Source organism: Magnolia sinica, chromosome 3, assembly GCF_029962835.1.
Source record: "Magnolia sinica isolate HGM2019 chromosome 3, MsV1, whole genome shotgun sequence".
Taxonomy (NCBI): Eukaryota; Viridiplantae; Streptophyta; class Magnoliopsida; order Magnoliales; family Magnoliaceae; genus Magnolia; species Magnolia sinica.
In genome coordinates this window covers 101,200,711-101,218,487 of record NC_080575.1, presented here as the reverse complement: position 1 = coordinate 101,218,487, position 17,777 = coordinate 101,200,711, and the positions used below count along the sequence as shown (strand labels likewise).

At 42.9% G+C, this 17,777-nt stretch overlaps 1 non-coding gene across 1 annotated transcript; it reads left to right on the top strand.

Moving 5' to 3' along the window:
• The first annotated feature begins 16,918 nt into the window (after positions 1 to 16,918).
• Positions 16,919 to 17,025, top strand: LOC131241678 (small nucleolar RNA R71). Its single transcript, XR_009169235.1, has one exon. It is a non-coding gene; the product is annotated as a small nucleolar RNA R71 (small nucleolar RNA).
• Positions 17,026 to 17,777: the final 752 nt, after the last annotated feature.

The window sequence follows — 17,777 nt, the reverse complement described above, 5'->3', positions numbered from 1 at the left end:
GTTGGAGGAATGGACAAACGGCGACCCCTCCAGGTTTCTTCAATCAAAATCCAAATCAAGTGAAACCTCAAGAGGAACCGGTTCAAAATCCCATACAAGAACTGGCTCAAACTATGCGGGGAATTACAGATTTTATGCAAAAGATAGATTCTCGTATGACGGTTATAGAAAAGGGGATGCTTCCTGCACAACCTCTCCCCAATCCTAAACCGCAGTACGAGATTAATGATCCCAGCTCTTCAAATCAGATGGGGCACGCTAAATCCATCACCACTCTTAGGCGTGGAAAGATCATTGATAAAACTCTTCCAGTTAGGCCCGAAAAGTCTCAAGAACCAGAAGAGGACAACAACGATGGAGCTAGTGATGCCCCATAAAAATTAGAACCGGAACTTCTAGAGAAGCCAGTTGCTCCATTCCCTCAACGGTTGGTTTCACCAAAACCTCTCTCTAACTCTCAGGATATCCTAGAGGTGTTGAAACAAGTGAAAGTTAACATTCTTCTACTTGATGTCGTAAAACAGATTCCTTCATATACCAAATTTCTGAAAGACTTATGCATGACCAAAAGACGGAAAATTATTCAAAAGAAAATCTTCTTGACTGAGAAAGTGAGTGCCATCCTGAAGCAAGACATGCCACAGAAATTCAAGGATCCCGGTAGCCCAACCATATCATGTGTAATCGGGAACCATCGAATTGATCACGCACTTCTTGACTTAGGAGCGAGCGTCAATCTGATTCCCTACTATGTATACAAACAGTTAGGTTTGGGTGAATTAAAACCCACCCTAACCACACTACAACTTGCTGATCGCTCTGTTCGTGTACCAAGAGGGATAATTGAGGATGTGTTAGTCCAGGTCGATAGATTTTACTACCCTGTAGACTTTGTCATCCTGGACACCGAACCCATCAATAACATGAGCACTCAGATTCCCGTCATTCTTGGTCGCCCATTCCTTGCCACGTCAAATGTAATTATCAATTGCAGGAATGGTGTCATGACTATGTCTTTTGGAAATTTGACATTGGAGTCAAACATTTTTTTCAATAACGGCAGCAACTCAGAGGATGATGACGATTTCCACGACATTAACATGATTGACTCTTTCGTGGAAGATACGACACCGCTGACCTTATCCTCCGACCATCTAGAGACGTGCCTGGCTCACTCTCATGATTTTGATGATGACATGATTAGGGAGACGTGTGCCTTGCTTGATACTGCACCGGTACTTGAAGTTAACCGGTGGAGGCCACAATTTGATGAATTGCCACAAACCGATGTAGTGCCTCTACCGTCTAACCTCAAGCCGCCGAAGCTTGACCTAAAACCTTTGCCCTCTGATTTGAAATATGCCTATTTGGGTCGAGTGAGACATACCCGGTGGTGATCTCTGCCCACCTGGAGAAAGAACAGGAGAGTATGCTCATATCTACTCTCATCGAGCATAAAGGAGCCCTGGGATGGACGATAGCGGACCTCAAGAGAATTGTTCCCTCGATTTGTATTCACTGCATATATCTTGAGGATAATGCAAAAACCGCTCGACAACCACAACGTAGACTAAATCCAAACATGAAGGAAGTGGTTAAGGCCGAGGTTCTTAAACTATTGGACGTAGGTATCATATACCCTATATCTGATAGTCAATGGGTGAGCCTAACTCAAGTGGTCCCTAAGAAGTCCGGAATCACTATCGTAGCCAATGCTAATAATAAACTCGTGCCAACTAGAGTCACTACTAGTTGGAGAATGTGCATTGACTACAGGAAGTTGAATACCGTCACGAGGAAAGACCACTTTCCTTTACCATTCATTGATCAGATCCTAGAAAGGTTAGCTGGTCATTCCTATTACAGTTTCCTTGACGGGTATTCAGTCTACAACCAGATAGAGATAGCCCTTGAAGACCAGGAAAAGACTACATTTACATGTCCCTACGACACCTTTGCCTATCGAAGGATGCCATTCGGACTATGTAATGCCCCTGCCACTTTTCAGTGATGTATGCTTAGTATCTTTTCTGATATGGTGGGGCAATACCTAGAGGTCTTCATGGACGACTTCTCTGTTTATGGTCCATCTTTCAGCAAGTGCTTGGAAAGTCTTAAATGTGTGCTGAAAAGATGTGAAGAAAAGAACTTGGTACTTAATTGGGAGAAGTGTCATTTCATGGTTCAGAAGGGAATTGTCCTTGGACATATCATCTCGTCCAAGGGAATCGAGGTAGATAAGGCAAAAATCGATCTTATCTCTAACTTACCTCCACCCAAGAACATCAGAGACGTGCGATCCTTCTTAGGACATGCAGGATTTTACAAGCGATTCATAAAGGACTTTAGTCTCCTCTCTCGTCCTTTATGTAATCTTCTTCAAAAGGATGCTCCGTACGAGTGGACTGAGCAATGCCAGAAAGCTTTCACCAAGCTTAAGGGCACGTTAACCACTACACCTATCATGCAGCCACCTGATTGGAGCCTTCCTTTTGAACTTATGTGCGACGCTTCTGATTATGCTCTTGGGGCGGTCCTAGGCCAGAGAAAAGATAAGAGGCCCTACGTCATTCATTACACAAGTAGAACTTTAAATTCTGCCCAGGTGAACTACTCGACTACGGAAAAGGAACTCTTAGCTATAGTGTTCGCCTTGGACAAATTTAGGTCCTACTTGATCGGATCCAAGATCATTATCTACACAGATCATGCAGTACTTAAGTATCTTCTTTCTAAGAATGATTCTAAGCCCCGCTTGATACGATGGATCCTTCTACTCCAAGAATTCGATTTGGAAATTAAAGATAAAAAGGGAGTAGAAAACGTTGTGGCCAATCACCTTTCTCGCCTTAATACCTCTGATTCCCTTGAGACGCCCCATATCAACGACATATTCCCTGATGAACAACTGTTCAGAGTCTCTCATTCACCTTGGTTCGCTGATATTGCTAATTATCTTGCTACAGGTGCCATACCAACACAGTGGACTGCGCAAGATAAGAAGAAATTCTTCACCGAGGTGTGCAACTTTTTCTGGGATGATCCTTACTTATTTAAATATTGCCTAGACCAAATCCTAAGGAGATGTGTACCAAACGATGAGCATCAGAGCGTCATCTCCTTCTGTCACTCACAGGCCTGTGGTGGTCACTTTTCTGCTAAAAAGACCACGGCCAAGATTCTGCAGTGTGGCTTTTACTGGCCCACTATGTTTAGGGACACTCATGAGTTTTGCAAAGCTTGTGAGCATTGTCAGAAATTGAGAGCATTGTCCCGACGAAATATGATGCCTTTGAATCTCATCCTTATCATTGAAGCATTTGATTGTTGGGGCATCGATTTCATGGGACCATTCCCCCAATCGTTTGGAAATCTGTACATTTTGCTCGCCGTGGATTATGTCACTAAATGGGTCGAAGCGATTCCGTGTCGAACTAATGACCATCGCACGGTCATTAAATTCCTAAAAGAAAACATCCTTTCTTGATTCGGAACGCCTCGAGCCATCATTAGTGATGGGGGCTCACACTTTTGCAATAAACCATTTGAGAGCTTAATGAAGAAATACAGTATTTCTCATAAGATGAGCACCCGGTACCACCCATAGACAAGTGGGCAAGCTGAGATTTCTAATAGGGAAATTAAACACATCTTGGAGAAGACGGTCAACCCTGATCGTAAGGATTGGTCAATTCGATTGACCGATGCCTTATGGGCATACCGTACTGCATTTAAAACTCCTATTGGAATGTCTCCCTTTAGACTTGTCTATAGGAAGGCTTGTCACTTGCTTGTGGAGCTGGAACATAAAGTGTACTGGGCGATTAAAAATCTAAATTTCAATCTAGATAACGCTGGCTCGCTACGCAAACTTCAATTGAATGAACTTGAGGAAATCCGGAATGATGCGTATGATAATTCGAGAATTTACAAGGACAAGATGAAAGCATTTCATGACCAACACATTTTGCGAAAATCATTCACGCCTGGTCAGAAGGTCCTTTTGTACAATTCTCGATTACATCTCTTTCCGGGTAAGCTTCGATCTCGTTGGACCGGCCCTTACATTGTTGTTACTGTCTTTCCTCATGGGGCCGTTGAGATAAGAGATCCCGACAATGGCAAGGAGTTTAAAGTCAATGGACAACGATTGAAACCATTTGTCGAGAAATTTGATTCAGAGGACATGTCCATGCCCCTAACTGCTCCTGTTTACCAGGATTGATCTCCTAGTCTGATGGAGGTATAGGTAAGTTTATCGCTTTCATAGGACTAGGGTAGTTGCTTTATTTGTCTGGCTGAAGACGGTAAACTTAGCGCTCCTGGGAGGCAACCCAGCTCTTCATTTCATTAGTTAGCTCAATGTTTGTGGGTAACATTACTGTAAACCCTCACGAGACTACAACTCGTCCACTAGGGGCAACCTAAGGGTTTAAAGGCTTGTTGTATATGTTAAATGCAATCGAAAGCACCTGCGAAAGTGGTATAGGTAGGATTTTATCTTTACTTTTGTTGGTTTCTCTCTTGTACTGACCCCCTTTTACGTAAATATCTATGGAAAGCCTCTTGATTCTTTCAGGTATTATCTTCCCATCACTTCTCATTTACTTATTTTGTCCCATGTGCATTGCATTCTTATTTCTTTTACATTGAGGACAATGTAGATTTTAGGTTGGGGGTGGGAGATTAGGTTTTCTAATCAGCGTTTTCTTGGTCTTGAAAAAAAAAATTGTGAAAATTTTTAAATTTTTCTAGAATTTCGTATGAATTCAAAGCGATTTTGACGGCCATCTTGGATTTAGAATTACAAGATAAGTGATGTTGGAATTGATAACTCTTGGATTCAACTATTTGTTAGATCTCACAGTTAAGTTAGAACTATTAATCCATGATTAGAAGTTTTAAACATTGAATGAATCATAATTTTACATGTCACATCTCGCTTACACATTAAGGTTTCATTCGATATTGAAGGATTAATTTGGTGATCACTAAGCTTGAAAGGAACTAACTTGGAAAATTGAATGGATTGGGCGAACAGTCTTTACCATAGGTTTGCTCCCTATAGGTGAAGATTTGATTCCCCAAGGTTGATATTCATAAACTTTTTGGCGACCGGTCTTCACCATAGGTTTGCTCCCTGTAGGTGAAGATTTGATTCCCCTTCTTGGCGTTACTTTTAATGGAAAAATCAAAAGCTGGAGGAATGAAAAGATGATTTGTGAGGAAAGTTTTGGTTATCATGAATTATCTTATTGGTTACCAATGATATCCTGAAATAGAGAAGTGAATTTTAATAATGTTAAGCTGAGATTGCACGATACACCCATGGAACTCAATATTTAGAATCGTTCTGATTAATGGATTAACACTTGAGCTTGATTATGAAGTTTACCGTAAGCTTGATTTCAGGAGAAAGTAATGCCAACATTCATGAATCTTAAAATTCGAGTATCTGAATTGTTTTTCATAAATATCTTGAGTTTGTAGAAATTGTCCTGTATTTCTCAACTTATTTTTCGCATACCTTGCTCGGGACTAGCAAGATGCTGGTTGGGGGTTGTGTTGAGGGTCAAATATTGCATATCAGACCCAGTTACTGCCTAGAATTATGAACATAGTACGATTTAACAGCCTGATTTAATGATGTTTGTGATGCAGGGCGTATTCACAAGCCTGGACTGGGAAAGGGTACTAAAAGCATGGATTTAACGGTCTGAAAGCACCAAGAGCATGAGACGGACCCGAGGAGACCAAGATCGACAGATTTGCACGTCAGGGATCCAAGAAAATCGAGAAATTGAAGCTCAAGTGGCCTGAAAAGTGTCCAGAATGCAAAATCATAAGGTTCCCACCATCTGATCAGTTCAAAACTCCATACGTGGCCTAAGGACCAAAAAAATAACCGTACACGTCAAATTTTAGTCATTGGATCCCTCTGCAGGTGGCCCAACGCTCAGAGCAGCCCATAAACCATTGATTTTGGGCCCACCTGAGATCTGGATATGCCTAAAATCTGGTCTCAACCCATTATCTGAGGAGACAAAATGGATGGATGGATTGGATTGTGCATAAGACATCAAGATGGGGCCCACTTTACACGGCCTGTGCACACAGCAGGCATACGCCCGCTGTGCACTGGACCGAAGACCCCCAGTCAGCGACGGAGACCCGTCTCCCTCTCCTTCTCGAGCACGGACGGATAGTGTTCGTCCGTTTTTTAGCTATCTCCATGATCCAAACCGTCCATTAACTCCAGATATGGTGCATGACCCTCGTCTAGGTGACCTTCTTCCCCCATGCGAGCGTATGCGCATTTCCAGCCGTTAAACGCAGGACGGTAGTATGAAGAACTCTGTGGGGCACGTCGGATCCGATCCAAAACGGACCACGTCCGACCGGTTTTTCGAGGTGAATCAAATGAGCCGAGTGGATTTCCAGAAAGGCACCGACAAAAGGCCCACCGACGTTCACAGCAAACGTGTGCGCGAGCTCTGTTCCGCAGCAGAGGTTGCGGTTGATTCAGGTGGGCCACCATCGCTGATCATATTGACGATCTGGACCGTCCATGGTGTCCGGAGGGGGGACGAGACCCTCGCCAAGGTCGCCGTTTGGCCCTACGTGCATGATTGTATGTGCAAACAAAACAACAACCTTGTTGTTTTCTCAGCTGCGAAACGTCTCTGCTGTGCGTAAAGGGAGTTTCCGCAGCTGGCTCGTCTGCTGACTCCAGCTCTCCACCGTCCCTGGAGCTATAAAACAGAGGGAGAAACGGGGAGAGAGGGGGAGGTAGCAGAGACGTGGCTGGTCGCGGGCTTGGCTTTGAAGAAAGAGGAGATCAGCGTGCGGAGGTTGGTTGATGCTGCACGTCAGGGAGAGAGAAAGAGGAACGGAGGTTGGTTGCTGCTGCTCGTCAGGGAGAGAGAAAGAGAAACGGAGGGGAGCTGGGGAGATTGAAGATGGGACGTGGGGCTTGAAAGTAGGTTTTGTTTTTGTTTTTTTTTATTTATTTTATTTCATTTGTTTTGGATCCAGCCCATTCATGTTGGGCTGAACCTCTTAGCTAGGGCTAAGAGGTGAAGCTTGTATTAAGATGGGAGACTTTATTATTTCATTGTGAATTAAACTTGATTGTGGTTTGATTATTCAAGGAATATTTTTCTTAGTCTTTAATGGTCTGTTGTGACTGAAATTACAATGGATTTGCAATGGCTTTGAATATTTCTTCCCCTTTTTATGTTTATGAAGTCAGGAAGCCCTGTTGTTCATCATTGATCCATGGGCATGGTAGGATGACAGTACCCTTCCTGATCTTCATACATTGTTGATTGGTTGGTAATTAGTTTAATCCTGTTGTTTGCTTTGTCTCCTGGGCATGGTTAGATGATGGAATCCCTTCTAATTCATATACCTTTCATCTCTTGAAACCCAAATCAAGTAAGTTCAGTTTGAATTCCATAATCCTTGATGCAGGCATAAGATCTCCCTGATCTCTACAAGTGGATCCTCTAAATCCCTAGTTTCCTTCCTCTGAATTCCTTAAAGTTTTAGATAATTATTCCATAATTATTTCTTAAATTCTATTTGGTTTAGATCACATCTTAGTCTAGTTCTAGTTCTACTTGGTTTCAGATAACGTACAGGTATCAATCCCTGTGGATTCAACCTCGGTCTTACCGAGTTTATTACTACATCACAACCCTATACTTGGGGAGTGAACATTCAAAAATCTTGAAATTTTTCAAAGAGGTGACCCACTCATGTTAGGACCCACCTACAAATTTTTTGGGCCAATGGACTCCTGTGCACATCGTGGAAAGGGCTGGACCGGCCCACCACGTTGGGACATCCAGGTCAGTTCGATTTTCTGGATAGACTGACTTCTATAAATTAATTAAAATACTTTTAGTTATCTAAAAATCACAAAATTTTATGGAGGTGTGGCCCACATATGTAAGTGTTAACCTAAAAAATTTTATACCCAACGGATATTTGAGCTGACCATGGTATGGCCGGGAGTGGCCCACCAGGCAGGGACGCCTAGGCTGGGGCGTCCAGCCTGCTTCGTGGGCCCACCTTAATGTGTTGTATATCCCACCATCCATCCATGTGGGGTCCTTAGGGGATTTATCATAATCTTCTTTTTTTGGTATTCAACTGGGGCCCATTGGGTGGATTTTTGGGCCAGATACCCCGGGCCCATAGAGCTGCCTACACATGAGACATACCTGCCTTAGGCTACTGCTGGGCTTGCATTCCGACGGCCTGTCCCACTTGATATATGTGTCACATATCCTCTCTCATCTGGTGGGACCCACAGTGATGTATGTGGGCCATCAAGGATTAAATACACTAAGAAATACTTTTATTATTGGACTCTAACCAACCCAGAAATTTGGGTGGGCTGGAATTTGGCAATGAGCCCAATAATTATTACCTGAAAATATTTGTTTTGGAGCAATATGGCCCACTAGATTTAAGGAGGATTTAAGTTAGTTATCTTACCATTTTGATTTATTTTGGGTTAATTAGTGCATGATTAAAGGCCCATTCCAATTAGAGTCTTATTGGGCTAGTTTCTAGTTAATTTATGGGCCTTATAACCTTGGTTGGGCTAGAACTTTTGATAGGCTCGTTGGGCCCTTAAGTCTTATATTTATCATGCCATTTTGATGGGTCTTATGGGCCAAATACTCAAGTGGTTGGGCCCTTGCTTGCCCCCTATAATAAATCTATACTTGGGCCGAGATGTGAGACCCAACTTACTTGTGTTAAATAGAAGGATTTCCCATATGTTGGGATAATGGGCTACCCATTAGGCCCACCACAATGAGTGAACCCATGACCTTTATGGTTGGGCCTTGACCTTGCTTAAGGGCCCACCAGGTTGCCTATATATTGGGCTTAGTGTATGGCCCACTAGGCCATGAATTGATTGTGCCTTGGACCTTTCTTTACATACGTAGTAGGCTACCTTTTGGGACCCAGTTGAGGTTAGATATCCTCCTTGGTGGCCCTAAGATAGGCCCATAAGGCCCTTATAGCTAGTTGAAGGCCCACCTTGGACCTTGTTAGGATCGTTTCCTCCTTGAGGCTTTATGACTCTCTTAGCTTGTGGGCCATCCCAGAGTATTGGGCCCCCACTAGAGGACTTCACTTCTCCTTAGAGTACCGTCTATGGATCTAGACCTTGTCCCTCCTTAGGAAGGAGGAATATATTCTGTAGGTAGCACACTTACGCCATTGTGACCCATATGCATCATCTATGTGTATTGATTGCATTGTGTCGTGGTCATAGAGGGATGGAGTTTCTCCCCTTGTACACATGAAGTGCCTGTAATTAGTGCATGATCTGTATGTGTGACTTATGCATTGATATCACATTTCATGACGATATCGCCCTTGCTTTATCAGGGCCTCGCCTCCATAGGGATATTCGTGGATGGCTGGATGTGTGGACACTGAAAATGTTACTTGAGCATACCGGGTGCATAGGATGCCCATGGGTGAAATTCCTAAAACGTTCATGGTACCAAGGATTTGCTCCAACGCCATGACCAAGTGAAAATTATGAGCGCACGAGGGCCTTATACTGTTAGGCCGCGACTCCCACTGTCATGTAGTCGGTTGGATAGGGGTGTGGCCTTACCTTCTTGGTGTGAGGAGGCATTGCTAGGCTGAGTCTGACCAGCTCATAAATGGGTCCGCTACCGTTAGGCCTTTCTGGTGATTGGTTGTCCACAGGTGGGTAGTGAGGTCTCTTACACTCGTTTAACTGTTCGGGGTCTGTAGAGTGGCAGTCATTCAGTAGTGTAATGGACCCCGGTGATTTCCTTATAATTGGAAATGTACTTGATATGTGGATTGGTTATGAGCACTGACATTATTTTGCATCGCACTAGCATCGGCTACATAAGCCCCTTCATGCATTACCTTAGTATAACACCCAGTACTCATTACATCGTATTCATGATAAGCCTTGGTAAGGCTAACGACATTGTCATTGAGCATATTTCTCTTCCTATACCTCATTCTATTCATCTGTGCACCATTGTCATACACTTTCACCACCTTCTAAGCTTCTATAAGCTTATGCACAATTGATGCGTGCAGGTGATCCTAGGCAGGAGTCGTAGCGACAGAGCTTGGAGTAGAGTTGAGCTTGAGGACTCCAGTGTTGCTGACTTTTCTCTCTTTTTCTATTATCTTATTATGTCCTTTTAGACCTTTTGGATATTTGTAAAAGTTCAAATTCTTAGTAGACTTTGTGATTGTGTGCCTTGTTATTCTCAAATATACTTGCAATGATCTTGGGTATGCTCGCATTGAAAATGATTATATTATTATAAAAATCCTTCTTGTAGGATCCCAGGATCGGAACCTACCTCAGGAGCCGAGAATGGGGTACCACGGAGGCTGTTGTGGCCAGAACCGACCATCGGGTTTCTTGTGAGTCCAGTTACCGAGTCTGGAGCATGACATAAATCTAGGGGATATGTGTTCATCCAGTATATGTATGAAGACGATACACGAGCTGCCAAGGGAGTACTTGATGGGAAGAGGATGGCAGGATAGTGGTAGTCAGGGACACTCGACCCAAAATAGCTCTTCGTCAGAGGGCTGAAGATCCTTGTGCAGACCCAGGGTTGCATTTCGATGTTGGAAACATAAGGGCTCCCAACCCTAAAGAGGATGTTCATCTTGGCAGAGGGTGGGAAAGGAAGGCAACACACCCAAATAGAGTGCAGGCAGCTCGGGGCTTGAAGACCGCAGACCTTGCAGTAGTCTCTCGGAAGCTCCGGGTTCTAGATCTTGGCCTAGTGGGTTTTACCAGGGAGAAGATGGTCTCCATTCTTCGGTTGATAGATGGGTTCAAAGACTCCATGTTTAGGGCATCTACCATTGATGTCGCAAGGATGTCAAAATTCTACTTTCTCATTATCTTAAAATCTAGTGTGGAACTTGCGGATTTTGTAGTAGACACCTCCTTCTGGCAAAATCTGGGATTTGTTGAGGTGTCTCCTTGGTCTCCAGAGGTATACCCTGTTTGTGAGGAAGCTTGGATACGCTTGTACGAAATTCATGCCCATCCCTAAATGGAATATGTCATAAGAGAATTGGGATCCTCTTATGGTAAGGTGACCCAGATCGATTCATGTGCCAGATTTGGGATATTTCTTGCTCAACGAGGTGCACTCTAGAATGCAACTAATCCACTCGGTGAGGCTGCTCGGCAAGGAGCATCCTAGGAAGATGATCAATACTTTGCTTGGCTCCAGGATCCAGACTCAGCGCGGCATTGGAGCATCCTTAACCTAATGATGAAGGTTGTCTCTGAACTGGATCTAGGGACTTTCCTGAGAGCGGGGCCTATAATTGAAGATGAGCTGCAGGCAGATCTTCATTGAGGTGGGTAAACGGTCTATGGATTTCTGGATGGTGGAAAGAGTTCCTAATGTGGAGTTCCCCTGCATTTGAGGAGCTCCCTCAGTTGGGACACATTAGATGGAAGCAATCTGGATGTCTCCCTCTGTAGACGGGACATGGGGTGAGGTATGCTCCTCACCAGCACTAATGCAGGTCGGATGGGATATAGTGGGGCAGAACTTGTCATTCGCATTTGAACAAATAGTTAGGCCACATGAATCTTTCTTCCCATTAGGGTCATCATTACCACAAACACAACTGAGGCAGTCCTCTGTGGAGAGATAACTACCCTAAAATCTATTGATGACCCAATCTTTGGTATTGATCAGAGCGTCAGAACTACCTTTCTCGACCACTCTAGCCAGTGAGTCACCGCAATCACCCCTCCAATCTTCCAAATGTGCCCAGATGCTGTAAGCTTTATCAACCACTTCTAAGATTTAAGGCGAGCTGGAAAACGACCCCAAAACCATCCTCACCTTCACCCTTGCAAAAATAAAATCCTACCTACACCACTTTCACAGGTGTTCTCGATTGCATTTAGTATATGCAACAAGCCTTTAAACTCCTAGGTTGCCCCTAGTGGACGAGTTGTAGTCTCGTGAGGGTTTGCAGCAATGTTACCCACAAACATTGAACTAACTAACTAGGAAAATAAAATGGAATGAAAAGATGGGTTGGCTCTCAGGAGCACTAAGTTTACCGTCTATCCTAAAACAGCATAAAGGAAACTATCATAGTCCTATGAAAACAGGAAACCTACCTATACCTCCATCAGACTAGGAGATCAATCCTGGTAAATAGGATTAGTCAGAGGTATGGACATGTCCTCTGAATCAAATTTCTCGACAAATTGCTTTAAGCGATGTCCATTTACTTTAAACTCCTTGCCATTGTCAGGATCTCTTATCTCAACGGCCCCATGAGGATACACAGTGACCACAATGTAAGGGTCGGTCCAACGAGATCGAAGCTTACCTGGAAAGAGATATAATCGAGAATTATACAAAAGGACTTTCTGACCAGGTGTGAATGATTTTCGTAGAATACGTTGGTCATGAAATGCCTTCATTCTGTCTTTGTAAATTCTCAAATTCTCGTACGCATCGTTTCGGATTTCTTCAAGTTCATTTAATTGAAGTTTACGTAGCGAGCTAGCATTGTCCAGATTGAAATTCAGATTTTTGATCGCCCAGTATGCTTTATGTTCCAACTCCACAAGCAAGTGGCAAGCCTTCCCATAAACAAGTCTAAAGGGAGACATTCCAATAGGGGTTTTAAACGCAGTACGGTAATCCCATAAGGCATCAGTCAATCGGATTGACCAATCCTTACGGTCAGGGTTAACCGTTTTCTCCAAAATGTGTTTGATCTCCCTATTAGAAATCTCAACTTGCCCACTGGTCTGTGGGTGATATGGGGTGCTCACCTTATGAGAGATATCATATTTCTTTATTAAACTCTCGAATGGCCTATTACAAAAGTGTGAGCCCCCATCACTAATGATAGCTCGAGGCGTTCCGAATCGGGAAAGGATGTTCTCTTTTAGGAATTTAATAACCGTGCGATGGTCATTATTCCGACACGGAATCACTTCAACCCATTTAGTGACATAGTCTACAGCGAGCAAACTATATAGATTTTTAAAAGATTGGAGAAATGGTCCCATGAAATCAATGCCCCAGTAATCAAATGCCTCGATGATAAGAATGGGATTCAAGGGCATCATATTTTGACGGGACAACGCTCCCAATTTCTGACAACGCTCACAAGCTTTGCAAAACTCATGAGTGTCCTTGAACATAGTGGGCCAGTAAAAACCACACTGCAAAATCTTGGCTGTGGTCTTTTTAGCAGAAAAGTGACTACCACAGGCCTGTGAGTGACAAAAGGAAATGACACTCTGATGCTCATCGTCTGGCACACATCTCCTTAGGATTTGGTCTGGGCAATATTTAAATAAGTAAGGATCATCCCAGAAAAAGTTACGTACCTTGGTGAAAATTTTCTACTTATCTTGCGCAGTCCAATGTGTCGGTATGGAACCTGTGGCAAGATAATTAGCAATATCAGCGAACCAAGGTGAATGGGAGACTCTAAACAATTGTTCATCAGGGAACATGTCATTGATATGTGTCGTTTCAAGGGAATCAGAGGGATTAAGGAGAGAAAGATGGTCAGTCACTACGTTCTCTACTCCCTTTTTATCTTTTATTTCTAGGTCAAATTCCTGGAGTAGGAGGATCCATCGTATCAGGCGGGGCTTAGCATCATTCTTAAATAGAAGATACTTGAGCACCGCGTGATCAGTGTATATAATGATCTTGGATCCAATCAAGTAGGACCAAAATTTGTCCAAAGCGAACACTACGGCCAAGAGTTCCTTTTCTATAATCAAGTAGTTCACTTGGGCAGGATTTAGAGTCTTACTCGCATAATGAATAACGTAGGGTTTTTTATCTTTTCGCTGGCCTAGAACCATCCCAAGAGCATAATCAGACGCGTCGCACATAAGTTCAAAAGGAATGCCCCAATCGGGTGGTTGTATGATGGGTACACTAGTCAACATGCCCTTAAGCTTAGTGAAAGCTTCCTGACATGTCTCAGTCCACTCGTATGGTGCATCCTTTTGAAGTAGATTACATAAAGGACGAGAGAGGAGACTAAAGTTCTTTATGAATCGCCTGTAAAACCCTGCGTGTCCTAAGAAGGATTGCACGTCTCTAATGTTCTTGGGTGGAGGTAAGTTAGAGATAAGATCGATTTTTGCCTTATCCACCTCGATTCCTTTGGATGAGATAATATGTCCAAGGACAATTCCCTTATGAACCATGAAATAACACTTCTCCCAGTTAAGTACCAAGTTCTTTTCTTCGCATCTTCTCAGCACACATTTAAGACTCTCCAAGCACTCGCTGAAAGATGAACCGAAAACAGAGAAATCGTCCATGAAGACCTCTAAATATTTTTCCACCATGTCAGAAAAGATACTCATCATACATCGCTGAAAAGTGGCGGGGGCATTACATAATCCGAATGGCATCCTTCTGTAGGTAAAGGTGTAGTAGGGACATGTAAATGTAGTCTTTTCCTGGTCCTCAGGGGCGATTTCAATCTGATTGTATCCCGAATACCCGTCAAGGAAACAATAATAGGAATGACCAGCTAGCCTTTCCTAGATTTGATCAATGAAGGGCAAAGGAAAGTGGTCCTTCCTCGTGACGGTATTCAGCTTCCTGTAGTCAATGCACATTCTCCAACCAGTAGTAACTCTAGTTGGCACGAGTTCATTATTAGCATTGGCTATGATGGTGATCCTGGACTTCTTAGGAACCACCTGAGTTGGACTCACCCATTGACTATCGGATATGGGGTATATGATACCCACATCTAATAGTTTAAGAACCTCAGCCTTAACCACTTCCCTCATGTTTGGATTTAGTCTACGTTGTGATTGCCGAGTGGTCTTAGCATTATCCTCAAGATAAATGCGGTGAGTACAAATCGAGGGGTTGATTCCCTTGAGGTCCGCTATCGTCCATCCAAGGGCTCCCTTATGCTCAATGAGAGTAGATATGAGCATACTCTCTTGTTCTTTCTCCAGGTGGGCAGAGATCACCACCGGGTATATCTCATCTTGACCTAAATAGACATATTTCAAATCAGAGGGCAAAGGTTTTAGGTCAAGCTTCGGTGGCTTGAGGTTAGACGGTAGAGGTACTATATCAGTTTGGGGCAACTCTTTAAATTGTGGTCTCCACCGGTTAACTTCAAGTACCGGTGCAGTATCAAGCAAGGCACACGTCTCCCTAATCATGTCATCATCAAAATCATGAGAGTGGGCCAGGCACGTCTCTAAAGGGTCAGAGGATAAGGTTAGAGGTGTCGTATCTTCCACTAAAGAGTCAATCATGTTAATGTCGTGGAAATCGTTATCATCCTCTAAGTTTCTGCCGTTATTGAAAAAGATATTTGACTCCAATGTCATATTCCCAAAGGACATAGTCATGACACCATTCCTGCAATTGATAATTGCATTTGAAGTGGTAAGGAGTGGGCGACCCAAAATGACAGGAATCTGAGTGCTCATGTTATTGATGGGTTCTATGTCTAGGATGATAAAATCTACAAGGTAGTAAAATCTATCAACTTGGACCAACACATCCTCAATTATCCCTCTTGGTACACGAACAGAGCGATCAGCAAGTTGTAGTGTGGTTAGGGTGGGTTCTAATTCACCCAAACCTAACTGTTTGTATACGGAGTAGAGAATCAAATTGACGCTCGCTCCTAAGTCAAGAAGTGTATGATCAATTCGATGGTCCCCGATTACACATGATATAGTTAGGCTACCGGGATCTTTGAATTTCTGTGGCACGTCTTGCTTTAGGATGACACTCACTTTCTCGGTCAAGAAGATCTTCTTTTAAATATTCTGCCGTCGTTTGGTCATGCATAAGTCTTTCAGGAATTTGGCATATGAAGGTATCTGTTTTACGACAGCAAGTAGAGGAATGTTGACTTTCACTTGTTTCAACACCTCTAGGATATCCTGAGAGTTAGAGAGAGGTTTTGGTGCGACCAACCGTTGGGAAAATAGAGCAACTGGCTTTTCTAGAAGTTCCGGTTCTAATTTTTGTGGGGCCTCACTAGATCCATTATTGTTGTCCTCTTCTGGTTCTTGAGGCTTTTCAAGCCTAACCGGAAGGGTTTTATCAATGATCTTCCCACTCCTAAGAGTGGTGATGGATTTAACGTGCCTCATTTGATTTGAAGAGCTGGGATTACTTATCTCGTATTGCGGTTTAGGATTGGGGAGCGGTTGTGCAGGAAGCATCCCCTTTTCTATAACCGTCATACGTGAATCCATCTTTTACATAAAGTCTCGCATTGCATGGGTCAGCTCTTGCATGGAATTTTGAACTAGTTCTTCTTGAGGTTTCCCCTGATTTGGATTTTGATTGAAGAAACTTTAAGGGGTAGCAGTTTGTCCATTTCTCCAACTAAGGTTTGGATGATTTTTCCAACCAGGATTATATATATTAGAGGTTGGTCCATTGAAAGGTCTTTAATAATTATTTACGGCATTGGATTGTTCATTCAACACTTCTCAAAAGGCGGGTATTGCAGGGCAATTTTCAATTGTATGAATGTTGCAATCACAATGCCGCAAACACTTTCATTAACCTTATCCTTCTTTCCTTCCATGGCCTCAACTTTCCTTATGAGCGTAGTCACTTTACATTTGAGATCATCCTCTTCTTTCAAGAGATACAATCCACCTTTCTCCTTTAATTGAGTTGGCTTAGATGTGGTGTTCGATTTTGGGTAATAATCCCATGATTGTGTTTTTTCAGCAAGACTATCGAGGTAATCCCATAGCTCATTGACATTTTTATTAATGAATTCTCCATTACACATTGTCTCGGCCATTTGGCACATGGATGATGTCAGTCCATCATAGAAAAAATTTGTAATGCGCCATGTTTCAAAGCCGTGTTGTGGGCATGAACTGACCAAATCCTTGAACCTTTCCCAACATTGGTAAAATGTTTCATCCTCCTTTTGGGTGAAGTTCATGATTGCTTTTCTAAGGGTAATCGTTTTATGATATGGAAAAAATTTCTTTATACATTCTCTTTGCATATCATTTCATATGCCAATGGATCTAGGACGCGGTGAATGTAACCATGTCTTAGCCTTCTCCTTTAAGGAAAAAGGAAAGAGTCTCAGCCTGACTGTGTCCTCAGACACATTTTGAAAATATAAAGTGGCTATGATCTCATCAAACTCTTTCAAATGTAAATATGGTTCTTCAGATTCAAGCCCATGGAACTTAGAAAGGAATTGGATAACCCCTGGCTTGATGTCCATATGTCCTGTATTTTCAGAAAAAATCATGCATGAGGGCGTACTCACCCCCGCTGGTTATAAATAATCTCATAAAGTACGTGGCGGGGATGCTTGATGCACCTCATTCTCATCCTGAATGTCCTCCACCCTAAGTTGGGGTAGAAGAGGTTGGTTTTCAGCCATCACTTCAATTAACTCAGGGGATTTCGAGTAGTGTCTAGTCCTGCGATGGATAGTCAACCCCTTAACCAATCCTCCTTCAGTCAAGAGACGTCGAGTGTTGTCACGGGCCCACTTGGGCATGAAACACTCGCAGCCCTCAATCAAATTCGAAACCTAATCCTAAGAAAGAAAAAAAAGGAAATCTAGAAAGAAAGAGAGAGTTGGAAAGAAGTTACCAAATTGAAAGTCCTAAGTAACAATACCCGCAAAAGAAAACAAACCAGTTTCTAAAAGAAGAAATTCCTAAAAGAAAGTGGAAATTTCTAAAATAAATT